Here is a 17,595-nt window from a genome sequence, read left to right as displayed (position 1 = left end):
TCACATACCACAAGTTATTTAAATCAACTCTCTTTTCATCAATCATTAATTATCTGTTAGTCACTATTATTCATAAAATAGGTTCAACTTAATTCCACTGTCGCCCGTGCCTAAGCCTTGAACTGTGGTTGTTTTGAGTTCATTATTGGGATGGATGGATGGAAAGAAACCTCTGAATTGCCTCAGCCATAAAATCGAATGCCATGCAATAATCTGGAGGAGCAGGGAAACACACAGATATGCAAAAGTTATTTCAATTTCAGAAAACCTAGCCCAAACTGATTTCAACCAACATGTTTCCTGCTGTCTGGCCTATTTAAAGCTATGTCCAGGATGGAGTTTAATTGCCTGGTTTCCCTGAGTTAGGACACGGTTCTCCCCAGAACCAATAGCTGTAGCCAGGGGCAAAAAAACAAAATGCCCTAATTGTCTAGGCTCAACCCAGGTCAAATACTCCATCCCTGGAGCTCTGATAGAAGGTAGAGGGTGGACTTAACATTCTGTTGCTGTAAGAATAGAGACTAACTGGCAAAAGCAACATATACCTAATACATGTATGGAGCAAAATGTTGCAAAGAAGGGTGTTTAATACCTTGATATTGTGTTCTTTCCATGGCTAGTATGTTCCTTCTCTAATCCAAAAGCTGCCAGTAATTTATGAAACAAATCTCATACTTCTTATCCTGATGTTTTAGGTCCTTCCTCATCTGGCCATACCAACTTACCAAACCATTCCCAGTCCAGCCAAACAGCACTGCTCTGGGTCTTTGTTTCTGCTGCTTTCTTTATATAATGCTTTTTCTTTGCATTTCTGCTTGTCTAAAGTATACTGATAGTTTAATAATTGAAGCAAATGCCACGTACTTTGATAAAGCTGAAAGTTTGTCCTCCTTTTAACACCCAGAACTATAAACCTCACACAGTACCAACTCCATTCTACCTGAGTCGCAGTTATTTCTAGATCTGACTACCACAGTCTCTGTTCCTCACTGAAGGTGGGGGTTAGATCTCAAACATCTTTGGGGCTCCTTGGTGGCTCAGTTAGTTAAGCATCCGACTTTGGCTCAGGTCAAGATTTCACGGTTCGTGGGTTTGAGCCCCGTGTCCGTCTCTGTGCTGACAGCTCAGAACCTGGAGCCTGCTTCAGATTCTGTGTCTCCATCTCTACCCCTCCTGCTCACGCACGCTCTCTCTGTCTCTGTCTCTGTCTCTCTCTCTCAAAAATCAATAAAGATTAAAAATAAAGATCTCAAGCATCTTTGCTACCAGTGAAACAACAAAGTAACTTCCATTCAATAATATGAATGTTTTAAAAATACCTAAACATGGAATATTCAGGAAAAAAAGTAACTCATTCTAGGTGTCTATTTAGGCAGTTTATTTTTTTTGGGGGGGGGGTGGAGGGCATTGGAAATGAAGTTTTAGCAAGTCAATAATTCATTTGTTCATTCAGCCTTTCATTTGTTCAATCTTTGACCACTACAAACTTTGAGCCAGGTACTATGCAAGGTGAGAGAGATACAAAATTAAATGGCTTCATTCTCATCCTCAAGGAATTCATGGTTTACATGGAAAAGACACACAAGTAATTAAAGTACGATGGAATAAGATGGTGTAGGAACACAGAGGAGTAAAAGATGAATTATGTTACAAAAATTCTTAAAACTTCACAGAAAAGAAAACATCTGAATTGGAAAGAAAGGGGCAGGAGAATAGCAGGCATAAATAAAATCAAAGAAACACATTGTGTTTGGAAACTGGGAGTTTAATGTAACCAGTGTTGAGTCCATTTTGGGGTGTAGAGGAAAATGAGGTTGGGAAAATTTATCAGTCAGCTAATGAAAGGCTTTATATTGTATTCAAAGGAATTTACATTTCGTCATGTTAGGTGACTGAGCATTGTCCAAAATTTGAGGCTCAGGATTAGTATCAGATTTACATTCTAGATGGTAGTGTACAGGATGAATGGGGGTTGGGAAAGAGACACTGCAAGATGGTTAGAAGGTGAGGATAACTTTAAAGATTCTAGCTTGGGAAACAATACATTTTAATGTCACTGTCATTAATGGAGTCAGGGACTGTAAAAAGTAACAGATTTGGAAGATAGGAAAAAAAATAATCATGTTGAACTTGAGATTCATGGAACTTCTGGAGGTATCTACCAGATGAAATACACCATTAGAAATCATTACTACTTTACCTGTTTCACCACTGGTTATGGTGAATAAAAATGAATAATAATAATGAATAAATTTATATTTATTCAGAATAATGAATAATTATTATTATAATGAAAACCAAATAATAAAAATGAAAATGTTTTCAAAGTAAAACAGAAAGTATAGTGTTATGTACAGTAAAATATTGTACAATAAAAATTATTATACACTGTAAAGGTAGATAAAAATATATGTAGCTTACATTTTACAAATGGGAAAGGGGATTAATACACTAATGACTAAATGTGTAACTTTTTATGTCAGTTCTATCCAAGCTGTTCAGGATGGTGACTTCACCTTCCTGGACTGGACTCCCATTAGTGAAGTTTAGATGGCTGATACTTTGCAAAATATTTTCCATTCCTCTCTGTTGGGACTTTATTGTGTTTTTCTTTGCCTTTACTTTCTGGAATTTTATTCCAATTACTGTCATTTTCTGTGCACCACAAAAATCTGCTCATAGTTTGGTTGTTTAAAAGGGCTACAGGGGCGCCTGGGTGGCTCCAGTTGGTTAAGCACTAGACTTCAGCTCAGGTCATGATCTCCTGGTTTGTGGGTTTGAGCCCCACATCAGGCTCTATGCTGACACCTCAGAGCCTGGAGCCTGCTTTGGTTTTTGTGTCTCCCTCTCTCTGTGCCCCTCCCCTGTTCACACTGTCTGTCTGTCTGTCTCTCTCTCCCTCTCTCTCAAAAATAAACAAACGTTAAAAAAAAAATTAAAAGGGTTACATTAGGGGCACCTGGGTGGCTCAGTCAGTTAAATGTTCAACTCTTAGTTTCGGCTCAGGTCATGATTGCATGGTTCACGAGATTGAGCCCTGTGTGGAGCCCTGCACTGGCTCTGTGCTGCGGTGTGGAGCCTGCTTAGGATTCTCTCTCTCTCTTTCTCTCTCTCTGCCCACCCCCCCCCCATATCGTGCTCTCTTTCTCTGTCTCTCTTTCTAAAAATAAATAAAACTTTAAAAAGAGGATTATGTTAGTGTTAATATAGTTTTAGTTATTTTGTCAGAAACCATTGAAACCACAAAAAAAGATAAGCTGGAAGATTTCTTTTGGTTTCTCTGAAAAATTATAATAATCTTATAAACTATATGGTAAGAAAGTTTATACGCAGGTTAAATATTAGTCCCCTTTAAAGTTAGAATGATAAGCTCTCATTTGAATGCTTGCACACACTTGGGAAAATAATTTTCTTACGTGTTAAAATTCATTCTTGAATACTTGAGCCATTGGCCAACATTGAAAACTGGGCTCTCAACTGTTCTATATTTCATTGAGAACATTGTGACAGCAGCCAGAGCTGAAGTGTGATGTGGCTATTATTGGGTTTGCCAGCCAATTAAATTTAAACCAAGAAATCGCTGAGATAAAATCTCACCTTACAGTATATTATACTCAGTTGTAATATTTAACTAAATAAACTGAGAGAAAATATTTGATATTAAATATTTGATATAAAGCAAAACACATATTTGATACAGACTTCTATGGACATATATAAAGAACTCTTATGACTCAATAATAAGAAAATAGCCCAATTAAAAAGTGGGCAAAAGATCCGAACAGACATTTCACCAAAGAAGACATACAGATGGCAATAAACATATGAAAGATGCTCAATATTATATGCCATTAGGGAATTGCAAATTAAAATGATGTGAGACCATTGCACGCATATTAGAATGGCTAAAATCCAAAACGCTGACAACACCAAATGCTGGCAAGGATGTGGAGTAACAGGAACTCTTATTCACTGCTGGTGGGCATGCAAAATGATACAGCCATTCTGGAAAACATGTTGGCAGCTTCTTAGTAAACCAAACATTCTCTCACTACATAATCCAGCAATCACACTCCTAGGTATTTACCCACACGAGTGGAAAGCTTCTGTCTACCTAACAACCTGCACATGAGTATTTATAGTAACTTTATTAATAATTTCCCAAACTTGGAAGCAACCAAGATATCCTTCAATAGCTGAATGAATATTGGTGTGGCCATACAATAGGATATTATTTAGGGATAAAAAGAAATGAGCTGTTAAGATACAAAAAAAGGAATCTTAAATGCATTTTGCTAAGTGAAAGAAGTCAATCTCAAAAAGCTATATGATGTATGATTCCAACTATATGACATTTTGAAAAAGGCAAGAGTTAGTTAGCAGGAAAGAAAGTTACCAGGAAGATAGGGGAGAGGAATGGATAAATGGGTGGCACCGGGACTCTTTAGGGAAGTCGAACTCTCTCTATGATACTGTAACAGTAAATACATGATATTATGCATCTGGCAATACCCATAGAACTGTCCAACACAAAAAGTGAACCCTAATGTAAACTATAGACATTAGTAGCAATAAAGTATCAATATTAGTACATTATTGTAATAAATGTATCACACCAGTACAAGAGGTTAACAATAGGGGAAATACTTTCCTCCTGAGAGCAGCAGAGGTAAAGCATTTAGAAACCTTTGCATTTTCTCTTCAATTTTTCTATAAATCTAAAAATGCTGTAAAAAATAAAGCCCATTAGGGGCGCCTGGGTGGCTCAGTCGGTTGCGAGTCCAACTTCGGCTCAGGTCATGATCTCACAGCCTGTGGGTTCAAGCCCCTTGTTGGGCTCTTTGCTGACAGCTTGGAGCCTTGAGCCTGCTTCATATTCTGGGTCTCCCGCTCTCTCTGCCCTCTCTCACTCATGCTGTCTCTCTCTGTCTCTCAAAAATAAATAAACATTAAAAAAATTTTTTTAATAAATAAAGCCCATTAAAAACAATGATAAAAATGACAACGTTATTTGTCCTCTAAGAAACATAAACAAATGGTATGACAATGTTGGTGAATTCCCCAAGAATTGTAACTGTCGTTATGATTTCATAGAGGTAGTGGGATGTAAGTATTGAATGACGAACTAAATTTAATGAAAACCATTGAAGCAAACAAGAAATATTTTATCAGGTAACACTGCATTAACAGAATTGTGTGTGGAATGGTAGTCATTTAGACTGTACTGTGTTGTGCTATATCAGGAGAAAAGGGTGGCGTAGCAGGAAATGACAATATTTGTGTTATCTTTCTTATATAACTTATTCCAATATAATCATATTTTTCCTTGTTTAAAAAGCTTGGAAAAAATAATCACCCTAGGACTGTTAGTGAAAGTTTATGTAGGTGTCAAAATCAACAAATTAGTCTCCCCATCTTGGAAATATTTTTCCCCTTGCCCATGCTGACATATTTGCTTACCATTATATGTTTCCCTTTCTTTCACTGTCAAAATTTTCTAATATCTGAGCTATATTCAATTCTTCAGCACCAAAACTTTACTATTTCCCACGTACCTACCTCTGTTTCTATAAGACTCCATCCCGAGAATTACTTCAATAGTCTCTTCTGTGTCAGACTCAAAGGTCTTTCCTCCATTCATTCTCTCTCTCTCTCTCTCTCTCTCTCTCTCTCTCTCTCTCTCTTTTGACACTTTTTGAGCTCTTATCCCTATTGACCACCCCTATTTTTCTCGAAAGCTTCTCTATCCCCAGATTTCAAACATATGGGACTCCCCACTCACCCACTCCAATTCTAGTACTCTGACTATTCTGTTGATAATACCTGGATGGATACAATACCCTCCCCTAGCTACCAGATTGCTGTTCTTTGCCTATACAGGTATGGATACAATCTGGTGGAATGCAAGACCACCTTGCCATTGTGCTATGAGAAGAGGCATAAAGCACTATTTGGGAACAGATGCTGGCTTAATATACATGTGTGGATAGAGCATGGGATTGGGGAATAGTAAATGCAGAAACGTGGCAATAATAACCTAAAATACACACTGGATGAAAAGTTCAGCAAGTCTAGGGTTTAAAGCTAGATACAAAGTTGAAAATCAGGAAAGGTAGATACACAGCTGCAAATCAGTAGACCTGAAAAATAGACTGAGGACTAAGTTGTAAAAGATCTTATTCACTATGCTATAACATAATGAACATAATCAGTGCTCAATAACTACAACTTAAGTACTGATTCAAAGAATCAATCTGTACAACTAGGATGTAATGAATATTTGAAGAGAAAAATAAAGAATGGTCTCTGATTATAAGAAATTTATTATATAATTATAGGAAGCAGTTTATAGAATGAGAACACATAAAATAATACAAAATTAGACAGGGCATCTAATAAGTATGGGAAAAATGAGTAGTAATCCATGTGTTGATAATTGATGTATATTGACTATCCCAAGTAAATGATTTAGACTTGAATTAGGCCTTGAAATTGAGTGGAATTTTGTTAGGGTCAGAACAGAAAAGAAGGTATTTTAGGTTAGTGGAAAAGCTCAAGCAAAAACATGGAGCTGTAAACTGACCACGTGTCAGTTTGCTAGGAGAACAATCCTAGCATTCAGCCATATGAACGCTCAAGTGTGCTGGGAAATGAATGGTTGTGGTTCTGGCCCCACATAATTCCCTTCTCCTGACATTTATCAGCAAGCTGAAGAAAAAAAGAAAAAAAGAAAGAAAGAAAGAAAAAAAGAAAGAAAGAAAGAAAGACAGAAAGAAAGAAAGAAAGAAAGAAAGAAAGAAAGAAAGAAAGAAAAGGGAAAAAGAAAACCTGCAAAAATTTTCGTAAGAATCAAAATTGAAGGTAGTGAAGACTCTGGTGGAATGAGCATAGGAAGTATAGGATGCTGTCAGTAGAAGAGAAAGAAGTGAGGCGAAATTATAATGGTTCCAAATAAAACTCAAGTCGCTTTATTATATAAGTCCCTATGCCTCATTCAGACCTTTTGTAATGTCCTGAGGGCAGACTAAGGGCAGATAAAGGTCTTCCCTGTGTGTCTTGTTGACCTCCCTGAATAATTCTCTTATTACCTTGCCTTCTTTGTCACTGTGGCAAACTTTAATTTGGAGGGTTTCATTTCTTCCACCTGCCTATTCTGCTGTGTATGCCATCCTGCTCCAGGAATGCCCTGTCTCCTCCTCTGTCTGTTCAAGTCCCAACCATTTTTATGGTCCAGCTGAAGTCATGCTTCTATTCAACCTTAACCAACAACTTCTCAAAACTCCCAGTGCAAATTAGAGAAGTTACCTACTGAGTCGGAAAAGTGCTCCTTTTGGCTATTAAACATTGTCAGAGGGAAAAACTTGCTCCCCAAAGCCATTTTACTAGGTGTTATGAAATTTGTTCCTCCAGCCCTAAACTAAAGGCCAAACAAAACAAACACAAAAACAAAGCAAAGCCCAAAGTGGAGATAGTCACATCTTTCTTAGGGACTTTTCTCAATTCCTTTTCTTTATTGCTTGCTCTATCTTGCCTTCTAGAAAGATTTCTATTGTTTATAGTCCTTTTACCAGTCCAAGGTTCAACGTCTTCTAGTACATACAGAGAAAAAAAGCCAGTTTATGTGTAATCCCTCTTGAGTTCCCAGGCTTGACCTGGAAGCTGCTCCAAAAGTGTGAGTTCCTCCCAGTCATTCACGGTCCAGTGCAACCTTCAGAAGGCAATGTTGCTCCATTCCTACAAACTGTAGCTGAAGTATGAGCAAGGGCTTGTCCATAATTTCCTGTGCTGTTTCTCTCTACCCTCTACCACAGCACAACATAAAGCTATCTATGTATATGGAACTTCTCAAAAGGTGAGATAATTTCATTACAATTGTGACAAATAAACCTAAAGATGTATGCTTTATGAATATATTTCAATGCAAAAGACTGAGGTATCACCGACTTCACAGGAAACGTCTTGATGAATACATCCTACTTCATAGGATTTGTAAAACAACCTCTTGATTCAAATCTCCTAACGACAGATTATGTCACCAAGTGCAAACAACTGCATATAGAACTACACTGACACTACACCCACTAGCCTGTGTGGGTATTGAGCACTTTAAATGTTGCTAATCTCAGCTGGGAAGTGCATTAAGTGAAAAATACCTACCAAATATCAAAGACGCAGCGCGCGTGCACACACACACACACACACACACACACACACGTATTAATCATTTATACATTGATAACATACTGAAACGATAACAGTAAAACCTTGGTTTTGCGAGCATAATTCATTCCAGAAACATGCTTGTAACCCAAAGCACTTGTATATCAAAGCGAATTTCCCCAAAAGAAATAATGGAAACTCAGATGATTCGTTCCACAACCCAAAAATATTCATGTAAAAATGATTACAATACTGTAATATAATACAAAATAGAATACAAAATACAAAATATAAAGAAAAATAAAGACATTAGCCTGCACTTCCCTTTGAAAACTTTCGTGGCTGGTGTGAGAGAGATGAGAGAGAGGAGGGTTATTGTGTAGGACGACTTTCAGTGTCACTAATGGAATCACTGCTATCGGCTCAATGAATTCTTTTTCATTTCATGTAACTTTAATGAGGAAAGTGTCCAATGACACGCCTCCTTTTGAGGATTTTGCAGAAATGTGACATCGCATTGTCGTTAAACAGATTCATTGCTCGCACTGCTACCGCCTTATTCTGGTGGTGCTTTTCTACAGAATTTTGCCATTTCCCACATTTGACACATCTCCCTAATCTCATTTGAAGTGAGGGATTCCTTCACCCTTTTCTTCTCCTCTGCAGACAAGATGCAGACATAGACTTCTTATAAAATCACAATTTCGGCCACTCACATACCTCATTCATACTTCTCAATGATTTCCTTCTTAACTTCCACCATAATCATCTCCTTCTTACCTCCTTTCTTTTCAACCTTTTTCTGCATGGGGGCCATTGTATATGCTCGCACAGATGTTGACTACAATACAGTATTAATGAACTCTTGTATACTGTGTTTTTTTTTTTTTAATTTTTTTTTTCAACGTTTTTTATTTATTTTTGGGACAGAGAGAGACAGAGCATGAACGGGGGAGGGGCAGAGAGAGAGGGAGACACAGAATCGGAAACAGGCTCCAGGCTCCGAGCCATCAGCCCAGAGCCCGACGCGGGGCTCGAACTCACAGACCGTGAGATCGTGACCTGGCCGAAGTCGGACGCTTAACCGACTGCGCCACCCAGGCGCCCCCTTGTATACTGTGTTTAATGTAACTGGCAATAAGGCAGCAGAGGAAAGGGTCTTTATCTGCAGGCAGCCTGACCTAGAAGGAAGCAAAGCATTTCATAAGCTAACTCTTGTATGGAAAAGCAAAGGACTGTCCATAGGCACTTTGAAGTGACAAAAAGTACACTAGTGCCAGTTGTGAGGCACCTTCCAAAGGTCTGAAAAATCAGTGTTTTCTGCCAAACACTGTGGCCTGAGACCAAGCAAGCATCCAAACATGGGAGATGATCACCCACAATCCCACAGAGAGACAGAGAGAGAGAACCATTGGCTCAGATCATGTGACATTTGGCATCATGTACTACTCATATTGTAAGACATCACTCACTTATCAAGTTAAAAATGATTAGAAATATTTGCTTATCTTGCAGGACACTCACAGAACAAGTTACTCACAATCCAAGGTTTTACTGTATTTTGGATACATTGGAATAAGTGATATCATTAAAATTAATTTTACCTGTTTCTTTTTACTTATTTTAATGTGGTTATTAACAATATAAATGTGTCTTCATATAATGCTATGTATAATTCTATTGGACACCATCGGTCTTGAATACTGGAGAGGGCACTCGTGGGAGTTGGGGTTAGGGATAAGTTGTAGGGAGAGAAACAAAAGCCTTAGTGGGAGAGTTGTGGCGATTTTAAAGTTCTAATTCCAGCAGAGAAGTCTGGTCTAGATTTTTTTCATGTCACAGTTAAGTTGAAGGAACGGACACTCCAAGGTTCATCGTCTTATGGGTGTACCTCACCTGTGTGGATCACAGAATTTTACCCACCTCCCCTCCCTGATTATGATTGAGTCATAACCACACACATGTGGAGCTCCAAAACACAAATCTTACTTCCCCCAGACAATGTTCGATAGAGCAGGGACTGTTAGCTCAAATGCTTGTAGGGGTTAGAGTGGTAACTTCAATGAGTCATGTGGACCAGGTGAGCTCCATGGAGAGCGTGAAGAGGGGCAGCTGGTGCTCGCTCCAGGCAGTTGTTACCACGTGGGAATGTTAGCCCTGTGTTGCCAGACCTTCTGATATTTTTAGAAAAACTAGAAAACCAGATTTTTATGTGACCTTTCTTTATGCAGTCTTTTAAATAAAATTGGGTACAGTATAGAACCCATATTGGAACCATTTATACTTTGGGTTAAAAATCTGTAATCTGTGGCCTAAATTTAGAGAGAAAGAGGAATTTTCAGAACAGTTCCATAATTTCACAATTTGCAACAAAGTTACGATGAAATCAGCATTTAACATAAGGGTACAGGCCATGTGACTTTTCTTCATCTTCCCCTTATCTCCTTTAGGACATTTTAAGGAGTCAAGCATCAACAAGGGGCACAGTCACATATTCCTTATTAATTTTTATATATGAACTATCTCAGACATTCAATGAAATTAGAAGAAACAATATAATGCATGATCATACTTATCACCCAGTATAAGATATAAAACTTGAGTAAACTAGTACAACCTCTGTGGGGACCATTTGTCAATATTTATGAGAATTAAAATGTATCTACCCTTTGTTACCACAATTTCACTCAGTATTGGTCTCCTTAATTATACTGAATTATGCCACATACTGCTTCTGCCCTAAGTACTATCCTGAACTTCGTGTTTATAATTCTCAGACCATGTTCTCATACTTTTGATATGCATTCATAAATGATATAGTATTATTTATTAATGTTTTAATATTTCAATTTTAATATTTAATACAGTATCATATGGTAACATTTCTTCTAAAACTCACTGTTTTTCCTGAATGCCCTGTGTCTTTTCTCCTGTGTTTGTGTTGTAACGTGCCATTGCTGTATCCACTTTCTCACCATCACCAAACAATGGGCCCTATTGATTTTGGTCCCCACCAGTATGTTTCATGAGACTTATCCATTTGCTAGGCATGTCTAATTCATTTTAACAGCTATAGAAAATGCCACTATAGGAATAAAACAATGTATTTGGCCATTCTTTAGTAAAGAACCTTTAAGATGTTTCCAATTCTTAACCACAATGTTGAGACATTCTCTTACACACTTCCTTCTGCACTGTGGCAGGGGTTTTAGGGCAGTGATACTTAAAGCATGTTCCTAGAGCAGCAACACCAGCTTCACCCAGTTACTTCTGCGGAATGCAAATTCTTGGGTGCTACTGTAAGAGAACTAGAAATTCTAGGGATAGAGCCTAGCAGTCTGTTAGAAGAAGCCCTACACACAATTCTGTCGCACACTAACATTTAAGAACCACAGGTCTAAGGTATAAGGCTTGGAGTTGTATTGCTGGCTCATGCATTATGCACATCATTTATTTATTATATATTTATAAAGCTATTTCCAAGGTGGTTAAAGTAATTTATGGGCAGTTGACTTCCCCCCCCATTACAACCCAGGTTTTAAAGCATAATATAAATGCATATATATACATAAATATATATATTTTGCATAATATATGCAATATATGCATAATATAAAGCATAATATAAATATGTAAAAGCATAAATAAATGCTTTAACCATAAATAGCATCGTCCTTAATAACTGAGTATCTGGTCTTGGAATATTTTCTCCCTCCCCACTCCCGGGTATTTTTATTTCTAGAATCACTGAGGAATGTTTACAGGTTCCGGAATTATTCCAGTTATCACTGCTACCCAGCACTCTGTTCATTGTGGCAGACTGTCTCCTTTCTGCTCTGGATCTCCTCTCCCAGTCTGGAAACTTTCCCCTTAGGCAGTTGCTGCTGTCCGCTTTGGTACTTCATTCTGAGCCCAGAACAGTCCCCAACACCCCACAGAAATGATCAGCCAACATGATTTAACAAGATTCTACTAAAGGTTTGGGTAGAAAAAAAAGAGGAATGCCGTGAAACACACACACACGCACACACACACACACACACACATACATGCACACATGAAATTGAATTAAACATAAAGAATCTCTCAGAGTTCTTAGGCCAGGCTATGCCAGGGTTACTCTTAGTTCTCAACTGAGCGAGCTTCCGCTCAACTATCATTACAAGGACCACCACATTTCCCTCCCTGTATCTTCCTACCACGCAATCCAGACAACCATTCTCAGATGTTCCCAAAAAGGGATTTTGAGCAACTCTTCCCAGAATAAAAATAATCATTTATAATATTTATTTTTGGAAGTATAGGACTTTATTGTCTTCACCCCACCCAGATTCCAGAACAGGATATTGGTTTTACCTTTGCATACCTTAAAGCCCAGTTAATAGCAACAAAACTATCTCCCCCTGAAAAGAAAATACATCATTCATGTGTGAGAGAAACTACTTTCAGCTTTGAAATAATATTGATCAATTTGCACACACTCACACCCACACATACATTAAAGTCACTGACATGAGCATATAGGAATCTGGTATATTGTATATCTGGATCAACAATATACTTTCTGATCACATGGGACAAATTCATATTCTATAAAGATATGTTTTGGGTATATATTTTCAAATATTATCAGAAGAACATGTCTATTCTTTTTTTAAAGCTAGGTTCTTTTTATTATTTTTTAATGTTTATTTATTTTTGAGAAATAGAGAGAGACCATAAGTGAGGGGGGGTAGAGAGACAGGGAGACACAGAATCCAAAGCAGGCTCCAGGGTCTATGCTGTCAGCACAGAGTCTGACGTGGGGTTCAAACTCATGAACCGTAAGATCATGACCTGAGCTGAAGTCAGATGCTTCACTGAGTGAGCCACCCAGGGGCCCCAAGTAGGTTTTTTTTTAAGTTTACTTATTTATTTTGAGAGAGAGTGGGGGGAGGGGTTTGGCAAAGAGAAAGGGAGAGAAAAGCCCAAGCAGGCTCAACACTGTCAGCACAGAGACTGATGTGGGGCTCAAACTTACGAATCCTGAGATCATGACCTGACACAAAATCAAGAGTTGGACGCTCAACCAACTGAACCACGCAGGCACCCCAGAACATGTCTATTCTTAAGAAAATGGTACAATAAGAATTTCATGGGTATATGAGCTTCCTATTTTAAAGAAGTCACAGTAACTTTTTTTTAAGTATTTGAAAACTTTGGGAGGAAATGTCAGGAACAAACAAGCTAGCAGCCAGAATATCCATCCGCTATATCAGTATGGCCATACATTGGCTGTATATTTGAATCATCAGGAGAAGTCTTGATAAATATTGATATGAGGGCCCTATCCTCAGTGATTCTGATTTGTGTGGGGTGTATACTAAGCATCAGTCAATCAAGGCTCTCTAGGTGATTCTACCTGCAGCAAAGACTGAGATTCTGCACTGTAAGAATCCAGTGGGAGGAAGGCGGGCAGTGGGGAGCAGGATTATAGACTGTGGGCTGAAAGGAGTCCCTCTGAATGGTGTCAGTAACTCACAAGTAAGGGCAACAAAAGTACTCTCCGCATTTGATCAGGAAGACACGCTTTTTTCTCCAGAATTTGAGCAAAAATGTATTTGTGTTGCTCTTCTTAGAAAATTAGACTATTTACTATGATTTTTTGAAATTCATGTCTAAATCTATAATTCATCTTATTTTCAGAAAAAAAACCCTTCTAAAATTTTACATTTAAAAAAATTCATTTAAAAACAAAATAATATGTCCCCACTCTTGGTCTAGTGGAATTTAATATCTTGGCCAAAAAGTTCAACAACAAAAAATTATCTAAATTTTTATGAATGTAAATAGTGGTATTCATTGAACTGGAGACCCTTCAGTGTGGATTTAAATGTTGAATTTCCAACTCTTACAGACAGGGAGCATCTTACAATATAAATGAATACCATTGTAAAATTTAAAGTACCCAAGATTTTGGTACAGTAGGGAATTGGGGAGAGATGACATAGGAAAATCTAATTGATTGTACACCTTTGAGATATTTTCACATAATTTTTCAGAATCTAAGCTATAATGTAGAGAAGCTGTTCACTGTTGACATGCATAACAATCTCATGAAACTTTCAGAAATACCCAGCCTAAAGTGTACATTGATAATAACACTTGAATATTAAAAAGGAATTGTCTTATGGGGCCGGATGGGTGGCTCAGTCGGTTGAGCTTCCGACTTCGGCTCAGGTCGTGATCTCAAGGTTTGTGAGTTCGAGCCCTGCATCGGGCTCTGTGCTGACAGCTCAGAGCCTGGAGCTTGCTTTGGATTCTGTGTCTCCTTCTCTCTCTGCCCCTTCCCTACTCATGCTCTGTCTTTCTCTGTCTCAAAAATAAATAAAACATTAAAAAAATAATAATAATAAAAGGAATTGTCTTATAGTAGGCATTTTGCCCCTTCATGGACAGTTTGGGTCAAACTGAATAATAAATTAGTTTTCATATTAAAAGTTTATCTAATTACCTAGAAGTATCTATCTTGTTTTGTTTTGCTATTTGCTCTTAATTACGCTATTTTACAACTCTGTTAAGATTGTAAACTAACTTGTAGAAATCTGATAACAATGCAAATAATTCTTGGCTAATAAAAATTAGCAATGAATTTGAAAATGAATTTCTCATGTTGAGAACCATTATTCCTCTCCATAGTGAATGTTACAACTCAAAAGTTTTAGCTTCCTGTTTATTTTTCACTTGTGTGCCATTAATCAGTTGTATTTGGGTTCTTCAGAGAAAGAACCAAGAGAATGGAGATACATACACATACACACACACACACACACACACACACACAGAGGCTGAAAAATATAAGATCTGCAGTCAGCAAGCTGGAGACCCAGGAGAGACAATGGTACAGTTTTAGTCAGTCAAGAGCCTGAGACCTAATAGGGCTGTTGGTGTAAGTGCTAGTCTAAGCCTAAGTTCAGAGGCAGGAGAAGACCAATGTCCCAGCTCACAGACATAGGCAGAGAGACAGAATTGTTCCTTGCTTAGCCTTTTATGCAGGTCTTCAACTGATTGTGTGAGACCCACTCACACTGGGGAGGAGCCATCACCTTTACCAAGTCAATTGATTCAAATGTTAGTCTCATCCAGAAACACCCTTAAAGACACACTCAAAAATAATGTTTAACCAGATATCTGGGCCCCCCAGGGGCCCAGTCAAGTTGACGCTTAAAATCAACCATCTTGGTCTCCATACTCATGTCCCTGAATCACATTTAATCTTCAAATAAAGACAAGAAGGCCAGATTCCATCTAAGATCATACAACTACACTGTATACAACCAGAAATGCATTCATCTCTTCCCCAAAGGAGAAGGTTAAGTCTTTGAGTGATGTTTACTCTTGTCCTCATTATCCCACAACTTACATATTATGATATAAAATTAAGAATAAATACTATGATATAAAGTCAATACATCTTACATTATAGGATAAGAAAATAAGAGCAGGGAAAATAGAAAATATATATGGAAAATATCTCTGTACATATGCATGCATATACATGTATACACACATATAAAAATGTATTTATAACAAAACCAGGAGGAATATTCATGACAATAACATTCCTAATTTCTTTAATTGGTCACATTGTCATAGCTGGTATTTATAACTTTCATTCCTGTAGGGTCTGGGCCACCAGCAATGCTGCCTGGATTGCGTTACTGTAGTTTTCCATTGACCTTAATTACAAGGCATGGCAATACTCAGAGATGCCCTAATAGAGCTCCTGTATTCCAGACATTCTTCCTTACATTCACTGTGGAATAGTAATCCAATTTACCTTTGGTACTCAGGATCAATCATTCCAGCTGTCACAGTACCTCTCTTCTTTGCTTGTTGATTCAGAGGTATGAGGAGTCTAAGGTGGCTGTGTGGTAGTCTTAATTTCCAGTTCAATGGAATCATTGTTATGCCTCTTGGTAGAAGTATTTCTACCTTTGGAATCAAGACTTCTAGGCCAGTAGAGCATAAGGTTGCAAGAACAGGAAGCAAATGTTTTATTAGTGGGTCACTAGGGTTAATAACGGTGCCACTCTCATTTCAACCCCTCGATTCTTGTCAATGGGAGAAACAGCACCATATACTGGGCGCTGATTTGGAGTATATATACTTCCCAGAGAACCTCATCTCAGCCCTGCAAGGTATTGCCACCTATCTGGCACTGCAGTGGAGTCTTCAACAGGCCAGTCCACTGTTCTATCAAGCCAGTGGCTTCAGGATAGTAGGGAATATGCTAAGACCAAGGACTTCCATGAGCATGAGCCCATTGCCACGCTTCCTGGGCTGTGAAGTGAATTTCTTGATCAGAAGCGATATTTTGTAGAACATCCAACTGTACATAACACATACTGTAAGTACATGGATGGTAGTTTTGGCAGAAGCACTGCCCACAGGGCAGTCAGATCCATATCCAGGGTAAGCGTCTCTTCTAGCAAGAATAAAACACTGCTCCTTCCACAATATGTGATGGTAGAGATCCATGGCGCGGACCCCATGATAACCTCCATTCCTGCCACCATGGCCACTTTGTTTATGAGCCCATTGGACAATGGCAGGGTAGCTGAGGAAAGAGGCCGACAGGTATCCACAGAACAAGTCCTTCTATGCACTTGATTATTAAAATCTTCCTCTGCTGAGGTGCCAGCAGACACCTACACATACCCTCACAGATGTATGCAGGAGCAACGTTTAACCAAATATCTGGGTATCTCTTGGCCCAGTCAAGTTGATAAAATTAACCATTACACCAGTTTTGCATGTAATTTCAATATTTTATTCCATCATTCTTTCATTTAGTCATCATGAGTACTCCTATATGTGTGATTGATGATATATATATATATATGTGTGTGTGTGTGTGTGTGTGTATACACACACACATATACACACACATATATATATATATGATATATATATGTATACATATATACATATCATATATGCAGGCTATTTTACCATCTGTATATAATATATATATATATATATACAAATATATATATATATTAACCAAAGTTCTTCTCAAGTTTGGGCACTATTAATAAGTCTTTGATGTGTCCCTTGTATATGAGTAATAGTTTGAACTTCTAAAAAACCATGAGAGTTTTAGAGGTTTCACCAAGATGTCCAAATGGACCTATCTTCCCAAACCAATTAGACTGAGTTTCCAAAGAAATGCACCTCGTATTTGAAGCAAAGTACATATTTTCTTGCCTCTTAGAAAGAATATAAAGCAGCAATTAACTTTACTGACTCATTTCTTTACGATTTTAATTTCTTATTATATGGTTTTATTTTCTATTTCTTAACTAAGTTAGGTTTTGCTTCTGGTTTGCATAGGACAGCAAAAAATGAAAATCTGTTTTCATGATCTCACCATTTAATGATCTGTAATGGGTA

The 17,595-nt window shown here is 37.8% G+C and overlaps 1 pseudogene; it reads right to left on the bottom strand.

Moving 5' to 3' along the window:
* Positions 1-16,502: 16,502 nt before the first annotated feature.
* LOC122240518 overlaps positions 16,503-17,595 on the bottom strand; it is a 127,642-nt pseudogene continuing 126,549 nt past the window's right edge.

Source organism: Panthera tigris, chromosome B4 (assembly GCF_018350195.1).
Source record: "Panthera tigris isolate Pti1 chromosome B4, P.tigris_Pti1_mat1.1, whole genome shotgun sequence".
In the NCBI taxonomy this organism is placed as follows: Eukaryota; Metazoa; Chordata; class Mammalia; order Carnivora; family Felidae; genus Panthera; species Panthera tigris.
Note: the sequence above shows the minus strand (reverse complement) of the source record. Positions and strands in the feature narration are given on the sequence as shown.